Below are 15,202 nucleotides of genomic sequence, written 5' to 3'. Positions count from 1 at the left end.
GTTAGAAACAGGGGGGTGGGAGGAGGAGAAGGGGGGAGAAGGCACAGAAAATAGCATAGATGGTAGGTAGAAAATAGATAGGGGGAGGGCAAGAATAGTAGGGGAAATATAGAATCTAAGGAACTTGAGACACGTGGTATAAACTAAGGGGGGAGAATGGTGGGGGAGGGAGGGTGCGGGTGGAGGGGAATGAAGGGGGGAATAGAACAACTGTAATGGTATAATCAATAAAATATATTTTAAAAAATCAAAAAAAAACCCTCAACTTCAGAACTTTTTATTCATGAAATAAATCTTACCAGAATTTTGTTTCCCATTCACCTTTCTTGTAGTAAGATTTAGCATTGATTAAAGAGGAGACAGGGGGAGATAAATTTCCACCCTTATCATGTCCCTGCAACATGTTGGAAATGAGAGACAACTCAGGTAGAACAAACCCCGTTCCTGAAAGAGGACCAAGCCAGATAAATAAGGGGAAAACCAAGAAGATGTTTTTCCCCAAACACTTGTGCCCCACGATTTGCCCAGAAATAACATATGATTGCCCAAGTGGCTTGTGCCAAGCATTATTCTAAAAAAAACTTCTCATTTTTATATGCAAATACCTTTCCTTTTCTACATCTGAAAGCCACATGTGGTTTTTCCATCAGCCAGCACAAACAGACTGACAACATCCTTCAGAAAAGGCTTGATACGCCATCAGGTTTCAACACTCTTCTTCCTCCCCCATCGGAGCAGGCCTGTAATTCTGCATTTGTGTAAATACACATGTGCAGCATATTTACTCACGTGCTGCTGGGCAGAGCAAACGACTCTCCTCTTTCCTGATTCTGCACTCATGCAGTGGACGCGTATTTCCTGTGTGCCGTTTTAACCCACAATGGGGAGCCCATGGGTGCTCAGAAAACACCAAGCAGTCCCAGGCTAGACCCCTCCTGGCAAGGATCCCAGACCTTTCCAGGTCACCCATCTCTGACCCCACGAGAACTGGGGTAGGTGCTACTCCCTGCTTCCTCCTCAGTGTTCCCAAGGGTCTGGATACAGAGCTTTTGGTCTTCATCATACTGTAAGTGCTTGTTTGCATCTGTTTTCAAGCCTATGGACAATTCATCTGTTTTAGAACCTAGCACAAACCATTATATTTAACAATTCTGTAAAATGCTCTTGATAAATGAGTGAATTAATGGAGAAAAAAATCAGACTCCTGAATAGCAGCTTGCCTTAACAATTCAGAGGCCTAAAAAATTGGCATATCACTAAGGGTTCCGGTTCCACCTAAAACCTTAAGCATTTTATAAACATGGTAAAAACAAATGCTTTTTCAGCTTTCAGAATGTTTAGAAATTTAAATATAATTTTTTAAATTGTGATCTGACTTTTCTGAGTGCATATGATGTTTCACATAAGCACCATTTCTCTCTTTTGCATGTATTAATTTATCTAATCTGAACAACAACCTTACACAGTAAGTGCTATCAGTACCCCCATTTTACAGATGAGGACACTGAGCCACAAAGAGGCTAAGGAACTTTCCCTCCGGCCCAGAGATCTCAAATGCCAGAGCCAAGACCCCCTCAAAAAGATTAGCTCCAGGGCTTGATCTCTTAAACACTGTGCTAAACTCATGCATTTAACAGCAATTTCTTGATATCCAAAGATGTACTCCATTAAAATAAATTAATTGAAAATAATATTAAGTGCTCGGAAGAAAATAGTCTGTTATGGTGAGAGAGGAAGTTTAGCTATTAGGGTACAGCTCTCTCTGATATGCAACTTTTGAATGGAGATTTGCTTGATTAGAAGTGACAAGTCAGGCAAAGGTGAAAGAGCCATGTGTTCCCAGCAGAAGATAGTGAAAATGCTAAACCATGAAGTGTTAGAGCTGAAAGGAACCCAGCAATTGCCAAGTATACCTGCCTAATATTGTAGGACATACACTCATATTGCTGTATGTCCTTCTAAAGAGATAGTCCCAGTGTCGGTGTGCATTATCTATGGATGAACCTATAAATTTTGTTCTATCTGCACTCATGCTTTGCAGGAATCTGTTACTGAGGACAAATCAGCAGATAGTTTTGGGTGCTTACTGTGTGCCATGTTCCCTGGAGAAAGAAAAGGTAAGACTGTTGAATCCACCAACCACGAGAACAAATGTCGGAGACTTTCAGGGTTCCAAAGATGTTACTTTATTGGCCAAGTTTAACCTGCACAGGGGTGAACTCTCAAAGTGTCCAGCGACACAGTGCCCACAAAGGCTGCAAACGAGAGTCACACCCAGAGCTTACAGCTAAGTCCTTATATAGAGGCAAGCAAGCAAGCATTACACAGATGATGTGGCAGTTAGCTATTGGCTTACAGAGCCCGCGCCCGGAAACAGGGTGGGGTCTATCTCAACTGAAAGGAAAATTTTGAAACTAAACAGATTGCAATCAACTTACAGGATGTTTGCTAGGGATGCAGGCTCCTTGGGGCTGAGACTATTTTTCTTGTTCCCAACAAAGACCAGTCTCATGGCCACAGTTCCCTCATACCGGTGATCTTACATTGATAAAGCCTCAAAGTGTAAGGCCGCTTATAAGTCCATGCAATGCAAACTAGACTTCCAATGCCACCTCCACCACAAACTTTTATTTTGGAGTGCTTCCCTGATCTAATCTTCAGGCTCTTCAAAATTAAACATCTCATTACACAGAACAGCAGAGAAATCCATATCTTTATGTGATGTAGATGTACTAAAAAATGACCTTAGGAATTGAAACATTTAACAGTTAGTTTGCCTGAGTTTTCTGAATATTGAATGCCTGTGAGCAGGTATATCGGTCATTGGTTTACTATTCTCGGACAATAGTACTAAAAGGGAGAAAGAGAGGGGATATCAGAGGCCAAAAGCAACCCCTGCCCAATGACAATTTGTGACATGATTCTAGAATGCTCAACTTTTACTATTGACCATGTTCTCCCTGGGTAACATATCTAGGAATTGTTTTCACTCAAGTTCTGTTCTGAAATGTTAGAATGTAAACAGATCATCTTTGGAATGTTTTAAAATGAAGATTTTAAAGCTCCAAAGCTAGTAAATCCAGAACCTGCATATCTAAAGGGCACCACAGGTAGTTCTTATGCAGTTTCCTTAATTTGAGACTGGTGGCCACTACCATGCGCTTCCTGGAATAGCACTTGGGCATAGTTTATAATTTTTGCATAATTAAAGACTACTATTTGTGGCGTACATACTCAAATCTGAGTTCAAATTAGCTTCATAACAAGGAAATCATTCCCTGAACTAAAGAGTCTTACATTTATTTATCAGCTATTGGGATTATGTTAATCAACCCTGCTTACCCCAGATCCAACATTCTTTGAGTGTAGAGAGATAATTTCATCTTGTGGAGTTGAGTTTTTCACCTCTTTATGAAGTAATGCATATAATGATAATATACTGCCATCTTATATGGTTTTGCAAGCACTATTATGGGCCTTATCCCATTCGACCTTCTCAGTAAGCAAAATCTGACAGGCAAGGCAGCAGTGTGATCACATTGTCTTGGTCGTAGCTTCTGAACCTGGACCTTCTTCCTCTTACTTTCAGTGTTCTTTCCCCTGTGCTACAGTGCATTTCTTTGCTTCTCATTCTAAGTTGAGATAAAAATAGAAATAGCTCAGAATAGAGCAGAAGCAGTAAGCAGAGTGAAAAGTGGACAAATGCATTATAACAAGCGTGAGGCAACAACACAAACGAACCTCAGAAACATTATACTAAGTGAAAGAAGCCAGCCACCAAAGACCTCATGGTGCATGATTGCAATTGTATGAAATATCCAGGAAGGGCAAACCTATAGAAATGAAAATAGATTAGTGCTTGCCTAGAGGTGCCAGTAGGAAGAGAAATTAACTGTAAACGCACTTAAGGGATCTTACTGGGGAGATGAATGTGTTCTAAAATTGGATTAAGGTGATGGTTGCACAACTCAGTAAATTTACTAATAATCACTGACTGGTACACTTAAAATGTACAAATTTTGTGGCGTGTAAATTATAACTCAATAGAGTTGCTTTTTAAAAGCATGAAGTGTTAATGTTAGAAATATAGATAACATTTTAGGTTCTGTAGCTTATTATTTGGATTAATTTAAGAAAATAATTCAGCAACCCTAAGGATCTGGATTCTCATCTCCAAAATGGAGATAAAAATGGTATCTATCTCATACAATGTTTAACTTAGTGTATTGGAAAAGCCCTTCAAAATGTTGGATTTTATTAGTATCAGGGTTAAAAGTCACACACAAACAAGCTATAATTATTCACAATTAGTAATTTTGTCAAGTAATTGAATTCCATAAACCATCATTCAATGGTGCATAAAAACACTTATTAAGGACCATTAGAAAGAGTGTCCATGGTGCGATTGAGTATAACTTCAAGCTCAGTGCATTCCATGTATGTGTGTATATGAGTTTGTACATCCCACATATATAAAATACTCCATATACATGGATATTATATTCCCTATTTGGTCCATACACAGACACATCAAAATGTATATATTCCATTTCTATGTAATATATATGCCGTTTGTGTGAGCATGTAAGTTTATCCCAGAGACCGTGATGATTTTGAGCCTGACATTGAAGCAGGACATGAAATGTGTGATGTCTTAGGACACCTTCTGGCTCTTACACTCAGCAAAACAAGAGTACGTTTGGAGTGTATCTGGCTGCTCTGGCTGCTCCTACATTTGTGAGTGCCATCTAACACACCGTTTTACTTCATACGTGAAATCTGGGAACTGCTCCCCTATGAAAGTGTGTATTTTAAGGATGAAGTTCCATTTTGCCTCATGAGTTAGGCTTCCCCGTGGGTCATGGCCCATGTGGTACGGTGAGTCTGAGTCACACCCTTTGTCTCTTCAGTGCATTGTAGCAGCAGCAATGACCAAGGTGGCACTCTGGTCACTGAGAGTACCATGTCCATTAGGCCAATGCAAATATGCCTGGCCTCTTTCCCTGAAATTACTTTCTGACAAAGGATGATTTAAATTATTTTAAGATGTTTATTTTGTCATTTTCTACCTTCCCCAGGTGATTCTTGAGCATTTGATTTTAACACATTACATTTCTCTGATATCTTTTAATGTCAACTTGTCAAAAACTAATTACATTTTTTCACATTAAACACTTGATACCTCACTTTTTTTTGAAAACTATCATTTGAGTCAGCATCACTTTTCTACCTGGCATTCTAGAGAACCTGCTACATGTATGATCAACCTTCTTTAGGTCCAGGAGCACTTTTAAAGAATACAGGGCTCTAATGGGGCCAGGCTGAAATTCCCCTCTGTGCTGCCGGGGTTTGCTGTGCTGGTTAATGCATTCTTCACAGATTGGCACACCAGTATCCCGGTTTAATTTAATGCTAAAGAGCACTCCTAGGAGTGTGTCAGGAAATAAGCTACGTGTAAAATGTCACCTTCGGAGAAAAAAAACAATTACAGTTATGACATGCAATTTGCATCAACCTCTTTTGAGATAATCAAAGAAAGATAGAACACACTAGCAAATAAATGGGCTGGTGAGGAGGAAATAAAAAGACCCTTTGTATTTTCATGGTCCCGTATTTCCTTGGCATATCCAAGCCAGTCTTTTCCTGAGTCCACTGAATAATCATTTGTCATAAGCTTTACTGTACCATGAAGTTATGATTAATATTACAGATCAAGTACAGCGGGTTGAAAGACCACATTCATTTTCAAAGTCACGTTGCATTGATTAGAATTCACTGCAGGTTATTCAAATAACGATCCTCTCTTTCCCCAGGAGAATCTCTGTCTGCTTTTTCTTTATCCTCATTAAAGATCCCAGGTGCAGACAAAGCTTTACATACTTCTAATTTGCATTATCCTTGGGAAGGAGGTAATTCACATGCCTTCAGTATATAGCACTTGTTTTTGTAGTTTGCTCTTTCCTATCGTCTATTTAAATAAATCAAGAAATTTAGCCTATGTAAACCCTTAGACAATAGAAAATGCCAAATTTTATTATCTTTAGTAATGAGTTCGTATATCCCAAACCCTCCCTGATAATTCAGATAAACTAAGGCATTTTTCTTCAGTTTTTGGCTTTACTTGGTTTAAAGACAGTGCTATTTTTTTCTTTCTTGGGGAAAAGACTCATTTTTGGAGTAAAAAGCAGCACAGAACATTTTTGGCCTTTTCAGATCTGAAAAGCAAAGGTTCATCATGCAATAAATGTAGTACTCTGATAATCCCCAATAGAACTTGATATGTTATTTGGCTAATTAGATAATTTTCTGTGCAAGGACTGGTCAGTTATTGCCTCTGTTGAGATAATTTATTAGCTACTCTTTCCAATTTAGCATTTTTATATAATCATATGGATTTCATTGGCATAAGGTGTGGGCCTCAAATTATGAGAAAGAATTCTGCCTTAGACTATTTTTACCTTTAGTATTTGTGTAATGAGTTTAGCCTGAAGCAGACTGACAACATTGTTGACATTTCATTGAGTTTTCACTTCTCAAGAAAGGAGAAATTTTAGCTAATTAAATAATGTTAGAGTGCCCTGGAAACTACAAGGACAACACAATACCACACAGCAGTCATACCATATTTGTTAAGAGTGGTTGTGTGTTTCTGAGATATTTAGAGAATTGAAGTCTGCATGAAAAAAAAACTTTTAAAGTGGCTCAGAGGCCCAAAATGACATGGCTGGCATCATTGGAAAGACAGAAGAACAACTGGAAAAGAATTCTTGTTAAATTGATCATCTTTCAGCATAGATCAGGAGTGAATACAATGGCTTCCCTTTGTGGTACAGCAGCTTACTGCTTCTGAAACTTGTGTGTGTGCATTCCGCATCGAAAGTCGCATGCATGTGCTATTTACTAAGTGAAATTGTAACTTCTAAGGCAGAGAATCTGCATTAGCCACATATTTAGCTTTTAATGAAAGCTGATCTCTAGCTTCCTTATTCATTGTTTAGGGACAAGATGGTTCTCTGTGGCCTATGAACCTGCTCTTGATAAGTCATTGAATACACAACCAATACAAAAGAAAATTAAATATTTTATTAGCATTTGTATTCATTTGATTCCTCTAGAAGGATATGTAATTAGGTCTAGAATCTCAATGACTCTGAATAAAATGAAATACAGTGTGTATTTTTTTTTAAAAAAAAACTCTTTTAATTCAATGAGAGATTACTTAACATAAGGTAAAATTTTAATGAAAAAAACTGAAGATTCTACTCAGGTATGTCTTTTCAGTTAAGCTTGACAGAGCAGCATTATAGATTCAGTAAAATAATGAGTCAATGACAGAACCCAACAGCAAGACAGAAATGTTACCATGTCCACTTAGAGAAATACAATAAATCATTCTGATTCTAGGATTACAATATAGCCGTTGACATTCTGGATCCACATTGAAAATGACAGTAAAGTGATGGGTGAACCCATTCTGACATAAATAATAATTTATAAAAAGCATTTCATAATAAAATAGATACCTGAAGTTTGTATTCACGTATGGGTGCTGTGTGTGCCTATGCACACATGTGCACATATGTGCTGTGTGTGTGCCTCAGAGATGCATGGTGAACCCATTGAGATTTATTTACCCTTTAAGCCTCAGGGAACCTTTGAGATTTCATTGACATTAATTAAGTCCGCCCCAGGATCACGGGCTCGGCGGGCATGGTGAATTTTTGTTTTAAAAAGCAAGCTTGCTTTCCAGAGGAGTTTTTTTTTTTTTTTTACAAATTCTTATTTTATTGTGGTTTCCAGCAGAGAATCTTGTTTCAAGGGATATGATCAAAGAAAAGGACATTTCTTCTGGGACATATTTTACATAGATTAAATCTCATTATGCAACTTACTCTTCAGTCTATATACTTTTTATAACTAATTTAACATAGGAAAGTGTGAATTTATTATATCATATATACTAAGCTCCAATGAAGGTAAGTTCCAGTAAAGTCAAACACTTTTTTGTTTTTCTTATCAACAGTGAATTTCAGCTCACTGAACTTTAGTGTAACCTTAAATAAAGTTGAATGTATACATATATATTACATTTCTATAGGTCTTCTATTTAAAAAAAATTAAGTAATTTCTTTAAGGAATATGCAGCTATATTGTATTTTTGCCTGTATTTAAGCTATGTCCCTGCCTTTTTCATTTTAAAGGTAGGCAAGTTACTTTGACTATGTTAAGGAATATGCCTTAATGTAACCAAAATTATGTTTTCCTCCCTGAATAGCAGGAACTTGGAAATTTGAAATCATGTCCAGCAAACCTTGTACTGGAAAGTAAATATTGGGAATGTATATTGATTAGATCCATAGAGCTAGTTCAAGTCTGCACTGCAATGCACAGTTCTAAAGAACGCCCATCTAAAGCAACCTCTCTCAATCTGTATACATCATTGCTTTTAATTTAGTACATTGAGAATCTGAGAAAGACAATGATATTAAGTGCCAAATCTGCTTTCTCGCAGCCTCAAAACATAAAAAAAAAACTGTCACAAAATAAAATGTGAGATTCACTAGCCCTTTTCCAGGACCCTAATATTTAGACCATGAAGGTTTAGTTTTTCAGTTACTTTCTGCAAAAACTATAATATGTTTGTCTATAGTGAACATATATTTCAAAATATGTTGAAATACATGCTCAATATATAGGTAAAGAGGATGCTGCATTTTTAATAGTTTTTTTATTTGGTTGCCAAAGTAAATGACACATTTTCAGATCTAATCTCATGCTTGCTTTTCTGTGATTTCATTGGTGTTGCGGTTAAATTGCAAGGGTAAGCTGAGGCATTGATTTTTGCAAAGTGGAACAAAAGAATATGAAGCACCGTCCAGTTTCAGGTTCAGTTGCCTTACACATTCCAGTAATTTTCTTTACTGTTTGGTATTGAAAAGTACAGTTTCTCTCCTTCAGTATAGTAAAAGTCCTCTCTCATTTCAGCTCTTTGGCTCTCTGTGCATTCACCGAGAAACTAACTTACAACACTGTTTGCAGTTGTTCGGTTTTATCGGAGGACACCCTCTTCTATACTGCCTGTACATTGGTTCGTAATTCCAATGCTTGGAAGATAACCATTGTGAGAAGCTGGAATGGTGGTCAGTTAAATGGTCTATTAGATCCTAGGCTTTTTTCCTGATCAATCACAGTCAAATTCCCCATGTAAGTGGTTAACTCATCTTTAGAACAGAAATATAATTAAACCAGGAGTCTGTTAGGATTGGGAGTTAGAGGTCAAGGCTAGTTAAGCCATAAAAAACAAAATGAATCTTCATCAAGCTTTGTACAAAATGCAGTTTTACTTTTCTGATTATATTATGTATAATATATTTCCCGTTGTTCTGAAAAATGAAGCTATTCTTATAACTATTCAAAAAGTATTTTTATGCAGTGTGTCTTCACAAATACATATTTTGTTCTTTGTGGAATTCTGAAATTAAACATTCCATTGGTTCTGTTTTCAGATTCTTTCTCCTCCCTCTCTGGGGTTTAATATCTTTATAGTGACCTTAATAATGATGGCATTTTCATCTAGTTCTTTTCTCAGTAAATATTGTTTTAGATGACTTTACATAGCTTAATAGCATATGCACTACCTGCCTTAGACAGCAAATTTCTAAGATCTATACTATTTATTGTGTTCTAATTTTTTCTGGCTATAATATTGTCTATTGAGTTTCTACTGTCTAATTAGATTCTATAGCTTTTATGGTAAATACAAAGAATTTTTAATCTTGGTATAAGTTAATCTTAGCTAATTTTAAATAAAATTAAAAAGTTATCAAGCTTACAAAAATGTTAAGAAGAAAATTCATGTTTAAAATGTGCTTTTTGTCTAGTTCATTATAAAATGCTCTTTTTTATTCCAGTCTATTTATATTTAGCAATTTCTGCCTAGATAGTTATGTTGCAGTTATTTTAATACTTATATCCCATTATCTGCTTGGTGATTATTCAGGTAATGGTATAGGTAAAGATAACCTAAGCTAAATCTAAAACAAAATTAATCTTACGTGAACTTTGGCCAAATGCAAAGAGTTTCCCATTCCCTGTTAACTTATCAAAGGTACAATTGGTGACACCATCCTGCATAGAATAACGCTCTGTCTGAGGACAGCGGGATTCCCTTCTGGGGCCCTGAGAGCGACACACCTCAGCCCTGCATCCACTTAACTTTATATGTTATTTTCAAAATGACGGAGAGTGACAAGCCCTAATCAAGAGCATCCCTGCATTGCAGCAGACAAGGAGATCTTCCATCAGCATTTCCCCCAACCCTGGGACCAGACAGCTGCCATACAGCCAGCCCAGGTCCTCAATAGCAGCCTAGCAGGCTGCATTAGTATTCCAGTCATTTCTCTGCCAAACACACTGAAAACGTAGTTGCACACGGGACTCTTGAATTTTTCTATAAAAATGTGTTTCTAAGCCCCTCATCTAACAACAGATTGGTTAGTAATTAGGGAGGAGGTGGAGCATCCATACATATATGCATGTGTTGTGAGTGTGTGTGTCTAGCTAATGCATAAAGTAATTCGTTAAAATACTATGCTACAGTCTCTCTCGATGCCTCAGGACTTGAGAAAAACCATTTCGTTTGGGTTTTTTGTTTGTTTGTTTGTTCATTTGTTTGTTTTAATTTAAAGATATCTATTGGAGGCCATTAAGAAAGAAAATAGGGGAGAGAATCTGGCTCAGGCAGCCTGAAAACTAGGTTTAATCCAACATCTGGTGGACACCACTTGGCAATTCATCGTACTACCCTGATGCAAGAATAAAATAGAGTGACCACACCAAATACCCTGGAAGGTTTCTTTCAGCTGTGAAACGATGTGTTTTTAACATGTATAACCATGTTTATGAGTAAAGAAAAAAGGGACTTGTAAAGGAATGTGAGCCAAATGTCTTCATGGGTTCAATAATCTAAACCATCCCATAATTTTAATGTTGGTTTGTAGAGACTCCCACGTGCTCAGTCCCACCACAGAGGAACCTCTTCAAGTATTATCACAGCTTCTCGTGGGTGCAGTAGAGCCACAGAGATAGAAACAGGAGCCAGTGTCTGAGAGCTTGCTCTCCGGCTTCACAGTTTGAAGTGCTCTCCATGTATTAACTTCTTTCAGCTTCCTGGTCTGTATATTGTGAAGAGTCGAATCCTGAAGGTGAGCAAGCTGACGTGGTAACTGCCTAAGGTTCCTTCTTCCATAAATATGTTGAACTAAGGGCCAGCATGAAGCTAAACCAGCTTTTAAAATTGTGTTCATTCATCCTTGGGATCTACCTTCACTGATGGTGATTACAAAGTGGTCTAGATACTAAAAAATTTTGTTGTAAAAAATCAGTTTTTTAAATCTCCTTGCCTAGTTACCAGGGAAAGAGTGTTAAGCACATGAATAGCCCAGAGGTCTGTGTTTGGCCCTCTTTACCAGTTAACGACACCTCACCAAGCACAGATGCCTGCTGAGGGGCACAAAGAGCCAGTTCTAAACCAGACAACTTTGACTTGGGGGCAGTGAGGGCAGTAGCTTGAGCCCTTAGCAAAGGAAGGAGCTAGTTTCCTAGTTACCTAATGTTAGGACTACATCTTCCAAGAGCAGCAACTCTTAATTTTTTTTTTTTAGTATTACACAGTTTTTATTTAGCACTGAAATAATTGGCAAAGTGTTATATAATTATTTTTTAGTTTCTTGTTTTGATTTTGTTGCAATGGAGATGAATAAGTATTCAGTAAAAAGGCAACACTCAAATTTTGAAGCTCTCATTTGCTTATATGGTACCTTATATGTATCCATTTGATAGTATCAATCTGCTACATGCAGGTATAGGACATGCAGGTATGAGCAAAATAGACTTGGACCTTGTACCCTAGGAGGTCACACAAAGGCCACAACAATAAATACGATGTTTCACTAATTATTGGGAATAAGATTGTTGAAAACATTGCTATTAACTTACTGCTCAGCTCTCTTCTGAAAAGGTGTGTATTAATAACAGAAAATCCTTCTGAGCAAGAATCACAAGGTAACAGTTGGACTGGTTTTTAATGTGCGTGACTTTGAAAAATGTATAAAGCAGTGAACTGGAACAGGAGTAAGGAATTAGTGATATTTAAGCCCATTTTCAGCTCTCTCAGATGTCACTACATTTCAATATTTAGATGAAACTAGGTAAGCATTTCTTTTCTCATTTGACCATTGCTGCTTGAAAGATATAAATACTATATTTGGGGAAAACTGAAGTTCAGAGAAATGAAATGAATTGCCTAGGGTCTCTCCCAGCTGGTAACGCAGACAGCCAGAATTCTAATCCAGGGTTTTGGCAAGTAAATCAGTATTTTTTCTTCTCTTATGGTTGGTTTTAGTTATTCCATCTTTTCTTCCATGAAAATTACAAGGGCTTTATTCCACTTTGTTTCTTTGTAGAAAAATTAAAAGAAAATTTTCAATCATATATATATGTATACATATATATGCATATTAAATTTATGTATACATACATATATACGTATGTGTGTGTGTATATATGATTGAGAATATATACATACAGTGACAGAGAGGAGAAAGGAGGAAGGAAGAGAGGAAAATAAACATCAGTGTGTGAAAAACAGTCTTCCACATGTGCCCTAACCCAGACTGAACCTGCACCCAAGGCATGTGTACTGACTGGGGCAGGAACCAGTGACCTTTGTTTGTGGGACAATGCCCAGCCAACTGAGCCACACCATCAGGGCTCAGTCGTATTTTTAACTACTACAAATGTTATACATGTTATTTCTAGACATATTTAAATACACAAGTTGAGACTATGGGAAAAAAATACCATAGCTAAAAATAGCTTCTGATAACATTTTAGTTTATACCTTTCCAGCCTCCTTTATAGCTATGTGTGAATGTAAAGAGGTATATTGTTCTTTTGGGTTTGTTCAAACACCTTTTAAATTGCTGTACAATTAACATGAGTTACTTTTTTGTTTAAAAAGGTACTCTAAGCAATAATGATAATTTTGGAATATTGTAAAAATTATTGAAGGAATTATATAACATAACTATTTAAATACCAAATACATTACAGAGTTTGGTCATGTTATGAGTGTGTGTTTGTGTGTGTATGTGTGATATGATCTACTCAATCAATAATATATTGTAAATATATTCCCATATGATCAAATATTATTGTATGTCATTTTAAATCATTGAATAATGTTCAATTATACTAATTTACCATAATTTATTAACTACTTTCTCATCTTAAACACGTAGGGTTCTACACACCTAAAATTTGCTACTCTCGTGAGTGACTGTGTAAGGTCTGGATGGTAGTTTACACATTAAATCTTTGCACACATTCTTAATTTTTTTCCTGAGATTAAATTCCAAAAAGTAGAACTTCAGAGTGAAAAAGTATATAAAAGTCTTAAACTTAAAGAAAATGTGTACACGCAAACCACCTTTGAAATGTTGCATCATTGTACATTCCACCAGGTTATGTTTACACATGAGTCATTTCCCTCACCACTATGAACTTCATTCTTTCTTCTCGTATCTGACAATGATAGGCAAACTTACCATTTTTGATCAGTATTCATTAACTGATCAGTTAATAAAAGAATTAACTTTTAAAAAGTTAATAAAAGAATTGACTTTTTCAATTTTTGCTAAATTGAAATTTTATTAGTTGGTCATTTGTATTCTTTTATTAGTTTTTATGTCCATGTTAGAGATTTTTCTTAAAACTCTTTGCAAAATGATTTTTAATATAAAATTTTCATTGTTGTACACTTGACATCAAATTAATGGTCCAACTAAATTTTGTCATCAGCTGAGTTCAATATGTAAAATAACGACTCAAAGACAGGATTTGTAAGGAGGGTGGACACAATAGAAGCTGACTCCTTTATGGATGGGCCTACCACCTGCGTCGAGTTGATTCTCCTTCGGGGCTAGTGCAGAGTGCAGACAAATTCAGACGTGCGATATGATAGGTTCTACGGACCATCCTCAAGGAGGCAATTGAAGCAAACTGCATCTCAATGAGATAACCCTAAGTAGGAGATATTGATTATTACATTTAACTGGTAAAGCCACTTTTCTCAGGAAAAGTTAAATTTATGGTACCTACCAAACGCCTCCCAGCTGGTGTGTCTAAACAATGAAGATTATGCATCTAAGATTTTTTTAGACACCAAGAACCATGAAACTGATCTTCGCAACATTTTAGAGTAAAGAAAATGGTTAAAAACAAACCTCAACTTAGAACTTCAAACTTTAACAAAATTGAGTCCGAGTAATTTGCAAAAGGACACAAGTAGATGCAATTAAAAAGTATTTAATAAGGTTTCTGAATAAAATGTGCACTTCATACATGCAGCATACTGTGTTTATATTTTATAAAGTGAATAATGGCGTTAGAACTATGTGCCTTTTTTTTTTTTTTGCTTTCATGGTTTAGTAAACAGGAGTGTCATTTACTCTTTAAATTAAAAGCCCGCAGAGTAACTCCCCTCACTGTCTTTGGTGAGGAGTCTGGCCTTCTAGTTCATTTAACAGATTTGTGTTGATGGTGCTTTTGTTCTTGAGAGTGAGAGAACTTGTTACTGAAAAATTAGCTACTCACCCTCCAGGAATAGCTAACATTCAGTTCCTGAATAGAACAGTGGAAAAGAGAGCAGATGGAACCAAACAAAAATTATATTAATAATACATAACAAAGTGCTGCTACAAATGATATCTCAATAGAAGAAAACAATAGGAAAACAGCAATTTTCATTGGATCTTAATGTATTTATCAGTCTCTAATGCTTCCATCTTCGAGCCGTTCTCTTTTATTGACACAGCAACACAAATTGCAGAAGTAAATTGAATCACAGACTCAGAATGTAAAAATCAATGAGCAATAATTTTGTAGCACTAAAGTGAATAGTGTAATGCTAGGCATTCATTTAATTAACCATGAGCCTTTCCACATAATGCACAATCATTGCCAGCTTTTCAGCTCATAGTTTTTCCAGGAATAATGGGTTTGGGATTTATCTTTATAAAACCTGCATTAATATTTGAAAGCGTTTAAATCCATTAGCGGGTCATCTGAACACTGCAGGTCACTTTTACATTGCTAATTGAAACAATAGTAATGGGTTATCATCTACTGTCTAATAATGCCT

This window comes from Sturnira hondurensis, unplaced genomic scaffold (assembly GCF_014824575.4).
Source record: "Sturnira hondurensis isolate 20B ecotype Veracruz unplaced genomic scaffold, ASM1482457v3 Scaffold0010128, whole genome shotgun sequence".
In the NCBI taxonomy this organism is placed as follows: domain Eukaryota; kingdom Metazoa; phylum Chordata; class Mammalia; order Chiroptera; family Phyllostomidae; genus Sturnira; species Sturnira hondurensis.
This window is presented reverse-complemented; position numbering follows the sequence as displayed.